The sequence below is a fragment of the Falco rusticolus genome, chromosome 3 (genome assembly GCF_015220075.1).
Source record: "Falco rusticolus isolate bFalRus1 chromosome 3, bFalRus1.pri, whole genome shotgun sequence".
Classification (NCBI taxonomy): domain Eukaryota; kingdom Metazoa; phylum Chordata; class Aves; order Falconiformes; family Falconidae; genus Falco; species Falco rusticolus.
In genome coordinates this window covers 7,638,064-7,650,957 of record NC_051189.1, presented here as the reverse complement: position 1 = coordinate 7,650,957, position 12,894 = coordinate 7,638,064, and positions in this window count along the sequence as shown.

Here is a 12,894-nt window from a genome sequence, read left to right as displayed (position 1 = left end):
AAAGAAGCTGTTGAACTGGATGAGCAGACAGTGAGGTAGATCAAAAACTTGTAGAACAGCCAGGGCCACAGGGTGGTGATCCATGGCATGAAGTCTAGTTGGAGGCCAGTAACTAGCGGTATACCCTAGGGGTTACCATCGGGTCTGACCCCGATCAACACCTTCATTCATTATCTGGATGATTGGACAGCGTCAAGTTTGCTGATGACACAAAACTTGGAGAAGTGGCTGATACACCAGAGGGTCATGCTGCCATCCAGAGGGACCTCAACAGGCTGGAGAAATGGGTAGGCAGGGACCTTGCAAAATGCAGTGAAGGGAAGTGCAAGCTCTACCTGGGAAGGAACAACCCCATGCACCAGCACATGCTGGCGGCTAATCAGCTTTGCAGAATAGACAGCTGGGGAAAGCAGCTTTGTAGAAAATGCCTTGGGGGTCCTGGTGGACAACAAATGAAACATGAGCCAGCAGTGTGCCCTTTGCAGCCAGGACAAACGATGGTATCCTGGGTTGCATTGGACAAAGTATTGCTAGCAGGTAGAGGGAGGTGATATTTCCCCCCTACTCAGCACTAGTATGGTCACAGCTGGAGAGCTATGTCCAGTTCTGGGCTGCCCAGCACAGAGGAAATAGGGAGCTATTGGAGAGAGTTCAGTGAAGGGCCGGCCACAAAGATTATTCAAGGACTGCAGCATCTTTCACATAAGAAGAGGCTAAGAGAACTGGGACTGAAGGCTCAGGGATACCTTATCAATGTGTATGAATACCTGAAGGGAAGGTGTAAATAAGAGGGAGCCAGGTTCCTTTCAGTGGTTCCAAATGACAGGACAGAAGCAATGAGAACAAACAGAAAACACAGGTTGTTCCCTCTGAATGCAGAAAAAGCTTTTCCACTGTGAGCACTGGCACAGGTTGGGCAGAGAAGTTGCAGAATCTCCACCCTTGGAGATACTCAAAAGTCATATGGACATAATCCTGGACAACTGGCTCTAGGTGGCCCTGCCTGAGCAGGTGGTTGGGACCAGATGACCTCCAGAGGTTCCTTCTAACCTCAGCTAATCTATGGTTCTATCAGTTTTAGGTATTGATGACAATCTCTCCTTAGGTGTGACCTAAGAATACTGACGATCAGAATGCCAAAATGCTTCAGTTTTTTCTGACACATGAAAAAAAAAAATAATCACATTCTATTTGCTTCATGTTTTGATCTTACAGGCACTGAGATTTAACAGGAGCATTTCATACTAATATGGGTCAGTTCCAACAAAGGGATATAGCAGTTACCAAAATAATACTGCAACAATGACTGCCAAAAAGCATACAGAAAACCTACATTTGTAAATACCGTTACATATAATACTATGTAACCAGAGAATTTGTTGTTTATATATCCATAAAGCAAGGATATCTTAAGGCAGGGAGTTCTTACAGGGTTAAAATACAGCAGAATTACAATACTAGGAGCTGAATGAAGAAGATTAATCTAAATTCAAAAATCCTCCCAGTTGTGGCCCAGGAACAATACCTGAATTACATCATTCAGTTTTGTGACTTTCTGCAGCAGCAAGAGATGGCAACATGACATTTTTTAATGCTGCGAAATGGCAAGCATAAAGCATGCAAATACAGGAATGATTTAGGTCTTGAGGAAGAAGCATAACTAAAAACAAGGACATGATGCTGTTTGAACACATATTCAATATGCTCCACAACCATTATTTCTTGAAGTAAATAGGATGTCTTTGCCAGTCTCCTGAAGTTTTACTGTGTTGGGTTTTTTATTTGACGTTTCCAAAAATTGTTCTGCAGTAATCAAAACCCCAAAATTTTATGTGTATCCTACAAACTCTATCCATGTATAATACTTGATTTGATAGTCTTTTTTTGCTACAATACTCAACAATCTGTCAAATAATCAGCATTAATAATTTCTTTTACTTTTTTTTACTTTCTAAAGAGAAAACCACAGGGCAGCCAAAGAGGGGAGCTGACCAAACCGGGGTTCTATAGTTCCGCAGTTACATCACTATCAGCTCCTAGCCTGGAAGTTCAGACCCAGCTTTGGTTTATTTGTGAAGAGATGCATTTGTATCCCTGGGCTGAAAAGGTACTATGGCTCAGCTTTCCATACAACGACATGCACAATTTTCTATATCCCGCTTAGGTGGCCTCAGGAGCAAGCAGTAGCTTTTCTTTACGAGGTATAATTTTAATTGTCTTACAATTCACCTTTGGTGGATTCAACTGACTTAATGTTACTTGTAGTTGGCTTCAATTTGGCAACTTTAAATTACTTCTAGATGAGGGGACAGGTGATCACACAACCTGAAGTTGGGGTTCACTGGTGATCCAGACAGGGAAGTGTCCTGACACTGTTTTTAAACCTGTACATTAAATGTAATGCTGCAATTTAAAAATATAGTTAGTGCTTAAAATTAATTTCAAACCATTCGGCAGCCTCAAAAGATATGCCTATGCTATTAAGTTAACCATTGTCTGTGAATGTTCCTGGGCACTAGGCTTAATCGTTCATACTGCAAAAAAATTAGAATAGTTTCTGGCACACTTGCAGCTTCAGTATTTTCTTGCAAGTTATTCCTGTGCATGGCTTAGGAGGTAGCAAAGAACAGCAGAGTTTGCATGAAACCATCCTGGTTTGGAAGCCAAGGGAGTTTACTTACATTGCTCCTCTTTGTTGTCTGCTTTTTAGCCTCAGTGTCAGAGAATCATAGGATTATAGAATGGCTTGGGTTGAAAAGGACCTTTAAAGGTCATCTAGTCCAACTCCCCTGCAATGAACAGGGCCCAGTCCAACCTGACCTTGAATGTTACTAGGGATGGGGCATCTACCACCTCTCTGGGCAACCTCTTCCAGTGTTTCACCACCCTCATTGTAATGATCCTAGTGTGTTTCGTTTGCTGATACAGACATAGCCAAAGTGACCAAGATCTGCAAGGATGACTTGTTCTAATGGTGTTCCATCTGAATTTCAAGTTAGGAAAAAGGAAGCTATAATGGCAAATGCATTATCTATGCTTTATAAACTTTGAAGAGAATGTAAAAAACCCTCTGCCTTTCAGGGCTGTCTGGCACATATCTAAAGCCCCACTATTACTCATGAAGACAGAAAGGCACAATCAAAAGAAATTCTCAACAATCCTGAACACATAAGCAATAACCGCTAGACACAGATGCAAGACATCATGATTGAATAATTCCTTGTAGTAAGTAGCAAATTAGCATACTTTTTAATACAAGAAATCCACCAGACAATGGAAAAATGTCATTTAAAATACAAAGGAGAAACAAGTGGTTTGTAACATTCACACCGTAAGTCTTGCGTGTATTCTCAGGCTGCTGAAAAGCACTTTACACTGTTCAGGCACTTTTTGCATTAATGATCTCCAGTTCTGACTGGTCTTTCAAATGTGATGGCTCAGGGCTGCCAAATCCTGCATTTGCCTTCCAAGCAGACAAGTGCAGATGTACCATTTAGTCTTAAGTTCAGTTCCCAGAACAGCTCATTTCCACAGTGGAACAAGGTGGGGGTGGATGTGGGTGGTTGTTCTGTTTGTAGGTGTGTTGTGTTGTTTTGTCTTTTCCCTCCTGATTCACCAAAAATCTATTTTATAGATGGCAAGCCCTGTGCCTGTTAGTCATTTAGGGGAAAATGACTAAAAAGATCAATTCTCTCTCTTTTTTTTTTTTTTGTTGTTGTCATTTGTGTTGACATCTTCAAAGAATTTTACTTACTTTTTAACTGCTGTTATTACTGATTTCTAGCCCATTAGTCAAAACAGGTGCCATCTTACATGATGAAACAGAGGAAAGCACAAAAACCTGCAAGTGTTTACTGTCTGCCACACTGGAACACTATTGCGGAAAATGATAAAATGTTTTTTGACAAGTAAGAACCAGATCCAACTCTCCTCAACATAGGTCAGAAAACTGCCATTGCTAGCAGCTGATTTCGGATCTGATCCAAAACAAATGAAGAATACAATGAAATGTCAACAACCAAGCTGTTTTCACTATTTGCTAAGTGCTCTAGGATGGGAAATAACCAGAGGCATCACCTTAAAAATAGCTATCACAAAACTTTGATTAACTTGTGTTTGCACTAAAAAGAGTTCCAATGCTATTTGCTAATCTTAATTTTTGGGGAACATTGCTTTCTGTAAGACAGACATTACTTATGGTTTGTTGATTACAGTCATGTCCTTGACATCAGTAAGTACTTAACTAAGTACTAGGTTAATGATGGAAAATTGCTGGTAAAACTGATATTTTCCATATTCTGTGTTGAAAATATTTCAATGCCAAACAATGAGGGACTCATAGTTCATGATTAAAATGCTTTTTAATACACACTCAACTCACTCCAGAAATTGCTTGGGCCTTTATGGTAGCATAAATATTGATTCCTTTCACAAAAGACTTTTTACCTTCTAGAGTAATAGACATACTAAAATTAGAGTTATGCAAACCTCATTATTTTTGTTGCATGGGGCGTTTCAACATTCATCTCTTCTACCAAGAGGTAAAAAGAAATGGAAAGTTTCATTTTGTGAAACATTAGAAAAAATATTCAATTTGTAAGAAACTACAATATTCTGAAGTTCCTTAAGTTGAAATCCTTTAGTTTGATTCAAGTATACCCAAAAATACTTCATTTTGAAACTCTTCATCAGTAAAGTTATTCTCCCTTGGTACTGTATTTTTTTCAAAAGGAAATAAAGTTTGGGAGTTTCATGCCCTTATTTTTTTAAAATGTAATGAATACCTAATGATCAGGTGCACACATAAAGAGAGATAACAGAATTAATAATCTTGTTTAAATGAACTGCTTATAATGCAATATTTCTTTTAGATTTTTCTGATATATGTTTGTGTCAAAATAAAATGCAGTGTGCATGTGAAAAATCTTCAGAAAATTTTCTCTGCAAAAAGTGATATGTTTTTAATTCCTAACTGTGGTGATGCTAAATTATATGATATATTTTTCAGAACTAGACTTCCAGAAAAAGGTGCTGGAAAATCAGTTTCTATTCCTGAAACTCCTGTTAGCTTCTTAGATAATTGGGGTGAGCTATTTTTCTATTTCCAACTTGGCTTCTTCACCATAATGAATATAAAGTATTACATATAATTTTAAAAGTAAAAGAATTGGGGTGGTGTTATCTAGTTAGGACTATGCGATATATAGAAATAGTTTTGTACTGTGGTCTTTATTAATTTTTACATCTTTTATTAATAAGAGATTGTAATTCACAAGAATATTAAAAACCTCACACATTTACTTCAGGCAGTTTTGTTTAACATTTGAGAGTAATCTTCCAAATAACAGAACAGATTGCTTAAGAAAAAGAAATACTACTATGAGTGACTGCTATCGCCCTTTGGATTCTATGCTCAGACTACCATCCTCCCTATCGGTCTAAAAGTAACATCTCTAACTGCTGCTCTGGACTCTGGCTGCACTTTGAACAGCTGACTCCCTGTTCAGGTTCACTGCCTACCAAAATAGCCAATCTTCTGTGGGAAACACTATCAACAGCCTGTTGATTATTTTCAGGAAATTCATGAGGACATTACACTAAGAGTTTATAGGAAAAAAAATCCTTTGTATGCCCCTGGGAATATATGTATAGATAAGTAGTTTCACAGCAACAGCTTTATTTTGAAACCACAACATCCCCATGATATCAGGCAAATTGATCCACTAAGCTTTCTGAAATTCTTTTCTTTGATGATATTCCCCTCCCAACTGATAACTTAGTTTAAAATATTTATCAAGACACAGAAAAAAACCCAACATTTCCACTGTAAAGGAAATAATAGGAAGACTATATAAAGTGTGAACTTTAAAAAGATGCTGCCCTCAGTTACACATTCACAATTCCATCGTACTTTATGTTAGCTAAATCTCAGTGGTCGATGTAACATTTTCCTGCAACACCATTTTCAACTGCATGCTCTACAGAATCAACTATTACACACAACACAAAACTAATACAGGTACAAAAAACAAAACAGAACAAAAACCCCTCAAACCAATTAGATATATATTTCTTGAATTAACATATGAGACAGATATGGAAAAAGTTTAAATGAAAGAAGAATGTTTCCCATCTACACAGGTTCATACCCTATTCAGAGAAAGATTTCTAACCAAAGTCTGTTCCAGAAGCTTAAAATGTGTTTATACTGTGTCTGTCTTGAAGCAAAACAGAGTGTAGAGCTGACATGGAGTCAGGAGGACTGGTAATTCCGAGTGCTACCTGCTATGGATTGCTTAAACCCTTTCTGCTCTGCAAGACAAGGTAAAACTAAAATTTAGAAACCAAACAAGGAAAATACTGTGCAGGTTTCTTCTCTCTGATATTTCTTACCCTTCTACTCTTGGTAAAACTCTGTCTTGAAATAAATGTGAACATTGAATTTTACTTGTGGTTTGCACATTCACTGCTTCAGATAGAAGAGAGACATTTCTGTTCTACCTCAGAGACTTGCAGACCTATGATTCAGGAAAGGACTGAAGTTCATGGTTATGTCTTTTCTCGTCCTGGATGAAATGAGCTGAAAACCTTTTTTGAATGAAATACATGCCAACCAAAATCAAATCTTTACCTCCAAAAATCTTAATAAAAATCCAGATAAAACAATACCTTGAAAGTAATCTTTCAAATAAACTAGACCTAGAAACATCATAAACCAGTAGTAAGTGATGATTTTTAGCAAGCAACCAGAGTTCCTATAGTAATCAAATTTTCCCTCAAAGTCCATTATTGTGTTCTGGAATTTATTTCTTCTAAAAGTATACAGAATTGGAAAAAATAAAAACCCAAACCACAAAACCAAATCAACCAAACAGAAAAACCACCCGAAAACCAACAAAGAAACATAAACAGTGAAGCCTTATAAATATCCATGTATATAAAAACTTCCCCTTTGGGATGCAATTATAAGTCTGAGTTCCACAACAAAACCAAAACTTATCTAATAAAAGGAAGTGAATTATTTCATTTTACTCCAGATGTCAGCCAGCCTGACTACTTATATCATGAAAATTATGGGATCATGTTATTCTAAATTCATACAAGTTTCACAGTAACTGTTCAAAATCTTACGCATCATGCCATTGAAACAAACTTAAAACAGTATAAGGAAAATATAAGGATATTTTATACAAACTTACAACAATATAAGGAAAACATTACAATTATGTTGGTATCTAATAGATTTGACAAAATACAAGATGGAGGATTATCTTTCATAGTTCAGAACATCTTAAAAGGATGCAATAGAAAGACGTATTAGGCTAACAGAGCTATGGCAAAGCAGCAGATAAAAGCAGATAAAAACCCCTTAAGAAATACAGTAGCTCCTTTTGCTTTTATAGGTTTTCATCCTAAAAATATTTGCAAAGTCTAGAGCATGAAGTAGGTGGTCACTATACTCAAGCACCAATGAGAAAAATACGTGCAAGTCTGAAGACTGAGTAGCAAGGATATCAGCTCTTGAGCAATCCAAGCTTTAAATACTAAGTTAAAGGTGTGCAACCCTAAAAAGGATATTTGCTGTGAACAAAACCAAATGAAAACTACTTCAAAACCCCAAACAGGGAAAATTAGCCAGATATACAAAAAGTCCCAGTTCAAATAGCAAACTGGGATATTCGAGGACAATTCTTGACATGCAAATAATATATTCAGCTGGGTGGTGGAAGGTGAGGGTGTGTGTTTTGTTTTGGTTTTTTTTTTTTACATTCATGTCTGATAACAGAAAGAATTAGTCTATACGTTCTGTGCAAGTACCTGTTTCCCTCCCTTGTCTTACAGCATCCTCACTGACTCATATTACCTCTTTTTATCTCTTAAAAAACCTTCTACCTGCCCATGGGAAAGCTTATTCATGGAAGATGATCAGAAATCTAGTTATGGAATATGGAGTGTGGATATCTAACAAAAGTGAACTCATTATACACAAAGTTTATGGAATTCAATATGTTATAATGTGTATCTGGATAAAATAATACAACATTCAATGCAGGACAGTGACTGAAGAGATAGATATATTCATGATAAAAACCCAGCAAAATTCAGAGATCTGTAGAAATTCAGACAGATGTAATGTTAACATGTTTCACTCTTTGCTTTCCTCCATCTCACAGACTGTATCAGAGTAACATTAACACAACCCCAGCTAAAAGAACACCCTGAAGCCAAACAAAGATCACATTAATCATGCAATGCAAGATGTATGGCAACCCACATGGTGCAAGCAGGCCAAGTAAAGCTACATTAGCTCTCTAGTAAGTTGATCCAAGCCTGTATGTTCTTTAGATTTATCCTGTGTCTGCACATCATCAGCCTGTGTGTTCTTGTAGGAGGTCATGTGAAAAATCATTAACTGAAAGATACAAAGAAATATTGTAACATTTGATACCTAATGTATTTTTTTTTAACATTCTATTCTACCTCCTTAGTTTGTTATTTTCATCAACTCTGACACCTTACCATTAACTTCAGGTAGGCAAACAGTTCTGAAAAACTCAATGAACATGAAGGACTGTAAGACAGCACAACTTTCATTTTACACATCTGAGTTTTGTAGATAATGTGCTATATTGAGCATGTATTTGGTAGTTAAAAGAAGTTTCCTCATAACATTAAAATCTCTTTGAACTCAGAGGTTTAAATTCACATGAGAACAAACGGATTATTTTCTGGGTTCCATAGTCTAACCCGGTGTCTTAGAAAGTATCACTGCATTCTCCTCTATGCAATTAATTGTGAAGCAGCATTGTGAAGGGTGGAGGGGATGGGTTTCCTGCTAGTCCAAAGGTATGGAGCACTTCAGCCTGGAATGTCCAAAAAATTCCATCCTGGAGGCTGGTAATTGGATTGAACTCCTTGAGTTCTGAGATCTAAGCAGCCCACAAAATGACCCACTAAGTTTCTGCATATTAGACACATATTCTGCACTTAGACATGGATCAGATTTTCAGCTGAATTCAGGCAAAGTGAAAGTATGATCTACGTTGCTTTTAGACTGATTTATGATGTTCACCACTAACAGTCTGATCATAATCTAGGTAACATTCTCAGTAAAGAGAGAAGATGGACCTCAAGGCATCCGTCACTGAGTTGTTATATTCAAAGTAGTGTTGAGGGAAAAAGAACACACTATATATAGGAAGCCTAGCAAACAGATATTAGTCTAATTACAGTAACAGTAACACTTCTAATCCAAATTAATGCAGAAAAAACACTTCAGACTGTGCCCATGTCCTCTCTTTACCTAGGTGCACATTGCTTCTATGTTTTTAATTCCAGCCATAGCAACTGACCTCAAGAGAAAAGTATCCTAGCTTTGTTTTTTTCCCATATTCAGACATGGTAATACAAAACCAAACCAAACTCCAAACAGAGCAAAGCTATGCATTACACCACTAACAATACCCACAGGACTGAAGTAAATTGTTCCTCCTTCTGTTCTACCTATGGAAAAGAGAAAAAAAAAATCCCAACAAACAAACAAACAACACCGCCCCCACCCCCACAAAAAAAAAAACAAACAAAAAAACAAAAAAACCAAAACCTGCAGCCAAGACTGCTGTGAATAGCTTTGTCAGCCCAGCCAAAGCATCTCCTTCAGAGGAATTTCTGGTGATATTCCAGCTAATTAGCAGCATTGTTGCTTTCTCAATACATTTTGCAGAATCTTTTATGAATGACTTTACTACTACTAGGTAAGAATATTTCATTTTGTGTGGTTAAGAAACTATTCAGTGATCCAATAGCCTTGTTTCTTACCCTCAAGTTTCATCTCTTTTTCAGAACAAACATGTAGAACTTGGCATTTTAACTGAAAAAAAAAAAAAAATAATCAAGCATTTGTGCCTAAACTTTTACATCTCTTTTTTTTCTTCTTTCCTTTCAAAATAAATGTATATTTGGATGTACCAATTACAGTCATACCTATAGGTTTATATTCTGGCTTGTGTATTTAGCTCTACCTCGCTTTACTGATAGCTACTTAAGTACAGGGAGCACTTAGACAACCATCTTGGGTTCTAAAGTTTTTTTCCTCCTTGCATTTTTCCCCCTCCTTTTTATTACATTATACTTCTCTATCCCCTTTGGATGTTACTTTTCCCAGAGGAAGCTTTGGAGAGTTGCACTGCAGGAACCCCTGTGCCAGAAACACAGCCCAAGGCTTTGGTTCCCAATGTATAGCCCCTTTACTCGACTCAGCCCTGAGAGCTCATGTAGCAACACAGTGGGCATCTAGGATGGGGTCAGGAGAGTAGGGAAATTTGCTTTTCTCTTTCTTGTCTCCCCTACAGGTGTGCCAGGCCTTCTACACTTTCCCTCAGTTCTCAAAAAAGGCTCAGTTCCAACAAGGCTAAACACCTGGACTCAACAAGGTCATGGAGAAGAACAGACAACAGAGACCTCTGATCTCCTCAGACTATGACCAGAAACTGAAACCACACTGCAGCAACCCTGAGTTTTTAATCTGGGTCCCATGTCTTCTCAGACTGCTTCAGGGGCTGCCTCTTTTCTCCCTGCCTCTCAGGTTTTGGGCTAATGATGTGAGCCACCAGCACTCCTCCATGCCAAAGTCTGCCTAGCTCAAACTGCAGCCTGACAGCAAGACCAAGGCAAAATACCCTCACTTCCCTTTCCTCAAGTGTTCGACAAGCCTACATCCCCAAACTACTTATGAAATAACTGAAGGAAAATAAAATTATACAGTCAGTTGGGAGATTTGACACGAGCTCTGCCTTCCTAGTCTTCTGCCATCACCTCGGCCACCTGCAAAGAAGCATTCATTGAGTGGTAGCTCACCACGCCACTGTGCCTGGGATCAGGTAGGGGTTTGCCCACCTTTTCCACCACTGGTTACCCTCAAAAGCATGTCACGGGCAGAAGGGACTTTTTCATGCCTGTGGTACTAACAAAGTGCTGCTGCTGCAGCTGATGAGGCCACAGTTTCTGCAGTCCACATTCTCAAATACAAAGAAACCTCAGTAACTACACAGTTGAAATGGTAAAAATCACACTCTTCCTACCCCCTCTTATTCCTCGACTCTTCCCGGGGCTCCTGGGGGCCTGACCATGGGCTGTGTCCCACTTGCTCCAGAGGACTGGTGTGCATGCGCACAGAAGGGTGGGCTGGGGTGGCAGGGGGCCTTACGGCAAGCTGCTGTGTGCAGTCCTTCAGCGGGGGCACACGGTGTTCCTCAAGGGGGTTCTTTCCTCCTCAGCCTTGGGCCCACTTAAGTGTATTTCCATAGGTTCCCTCAGCGTGGCCAACACCACCGATGGCACTGCACAGCCCCAGCCCTCCCAGGGAGGGGGAGAATCACTCGCTCCCAGGCAACGGGGTCAGCCAGTGCCACCCTGAGCAGCATAAGGAAGGGCCCACGAGGGTTCTACTAGCCCTGGGCTTCAGGTCCCCCTCTGTTGGCTGGCTGGCGGGAAGGTGCAGCTAGGGCAAGGAGAGAGAACAATGATGGTAACTGCAGGGTAGGAGTACAAGGAATAAACAAACAAAAATATCTTTGCTAAATGTTAGCAGGTGCATTTTTCTTATCCTAACACCACTGCCCTTTAGATATATTTGTACACTGAAAATCTGGTAATGTATTATGAAATACACTGGAATTGATAATTGCTACGTTGTGTTAATAGTGCCAGCATTTTCCATTTCAGAATGTTTTTAACAACAAACCATTCCAGCATTTTGTGAATGGAAATCCTGTGGAGACGTAGTCTGTCATGTAAAAGGTGGCCAATGTTGTACAGTCCTTATTTTTATAACTTTCCCACCCAGGTTTCTTGAGGATGATAGGCAGAGATAGATCTTTCTCTGCCTCTTTTTTTTTTTTTCCCCCTTTTTTTTTTCCTGTGCTGGGCCAACAGAAATCTAAAGCTTTCATTTCCTTCTCAGCATTGTGGAAACATATTACATTATGTCTAGAAACTTATTACTGCACAAAATACAGGGATGCTTTCTTATAAAGTCTGCCTGATGGTCAGTGTACATAATACTAAAGACCCAGCAAGAGGCTGATTAACCCCCAGGTCAACATGGAGAAAGAGGAACCTTAAAATTCTACCATTCATCTGTTTTTTATATATTTTTATCCTCTTCAAGGAGGAGGACCAAAGAATTGAAGTAGGGATAGGGTCCTACATAAGCTATAGAGAACTTAATAAACAGATTATCTACGCATGACATGGAATCTTGCTCTGGCCCCAGTCATCTGCCTTTTCTGAAGTTAAATGATTTCTTCTTAACTCTTAGAAATGTTGTAGACTGTTACCTAAATCAATCTCTTGATCAGTTTTTAATTATTTGTTTTTTTCTGATCCATGTTAATTTCTGTCACAATGAATGTTTAAAAAGCTCTCTTTTTTAAAAAGCTCTTTTAAAAAAGTCCTTATTCTGAGAACTAGCAGCACACAGGAACTTTCAAAGAAATATCGATTCCCTTGATCTCTATTTATTTTGACAATATAAACCCAACAATAAATAATTCTGTTCTTCCTTTTCCTATATTTAAAAGAACAAAACACTTTAATTATCTGAAAAGGAACATTAATACTGAATGAAATATTACAATTATTAGTGGTGGTTTTGCTCTAAATTTCTGCCTCTCTTGGTCACTTTAAGGAATGCTGTTTAGCAAAAAGTTCAAGAAATAACGTTATTATAGAAGCTGAACAAGGATATCAGAATCCATTTTTATTTTAGCAAGTATTCACATCCCAGCATTCTGTTGCTTTAGATAGCTCAGGTTGATTAATAAATTATTAATATTTTAATATGCTATGCAAAAGCAGTCCAAAGTCTCTCAGTTCATAAAGTCAGAACTATCT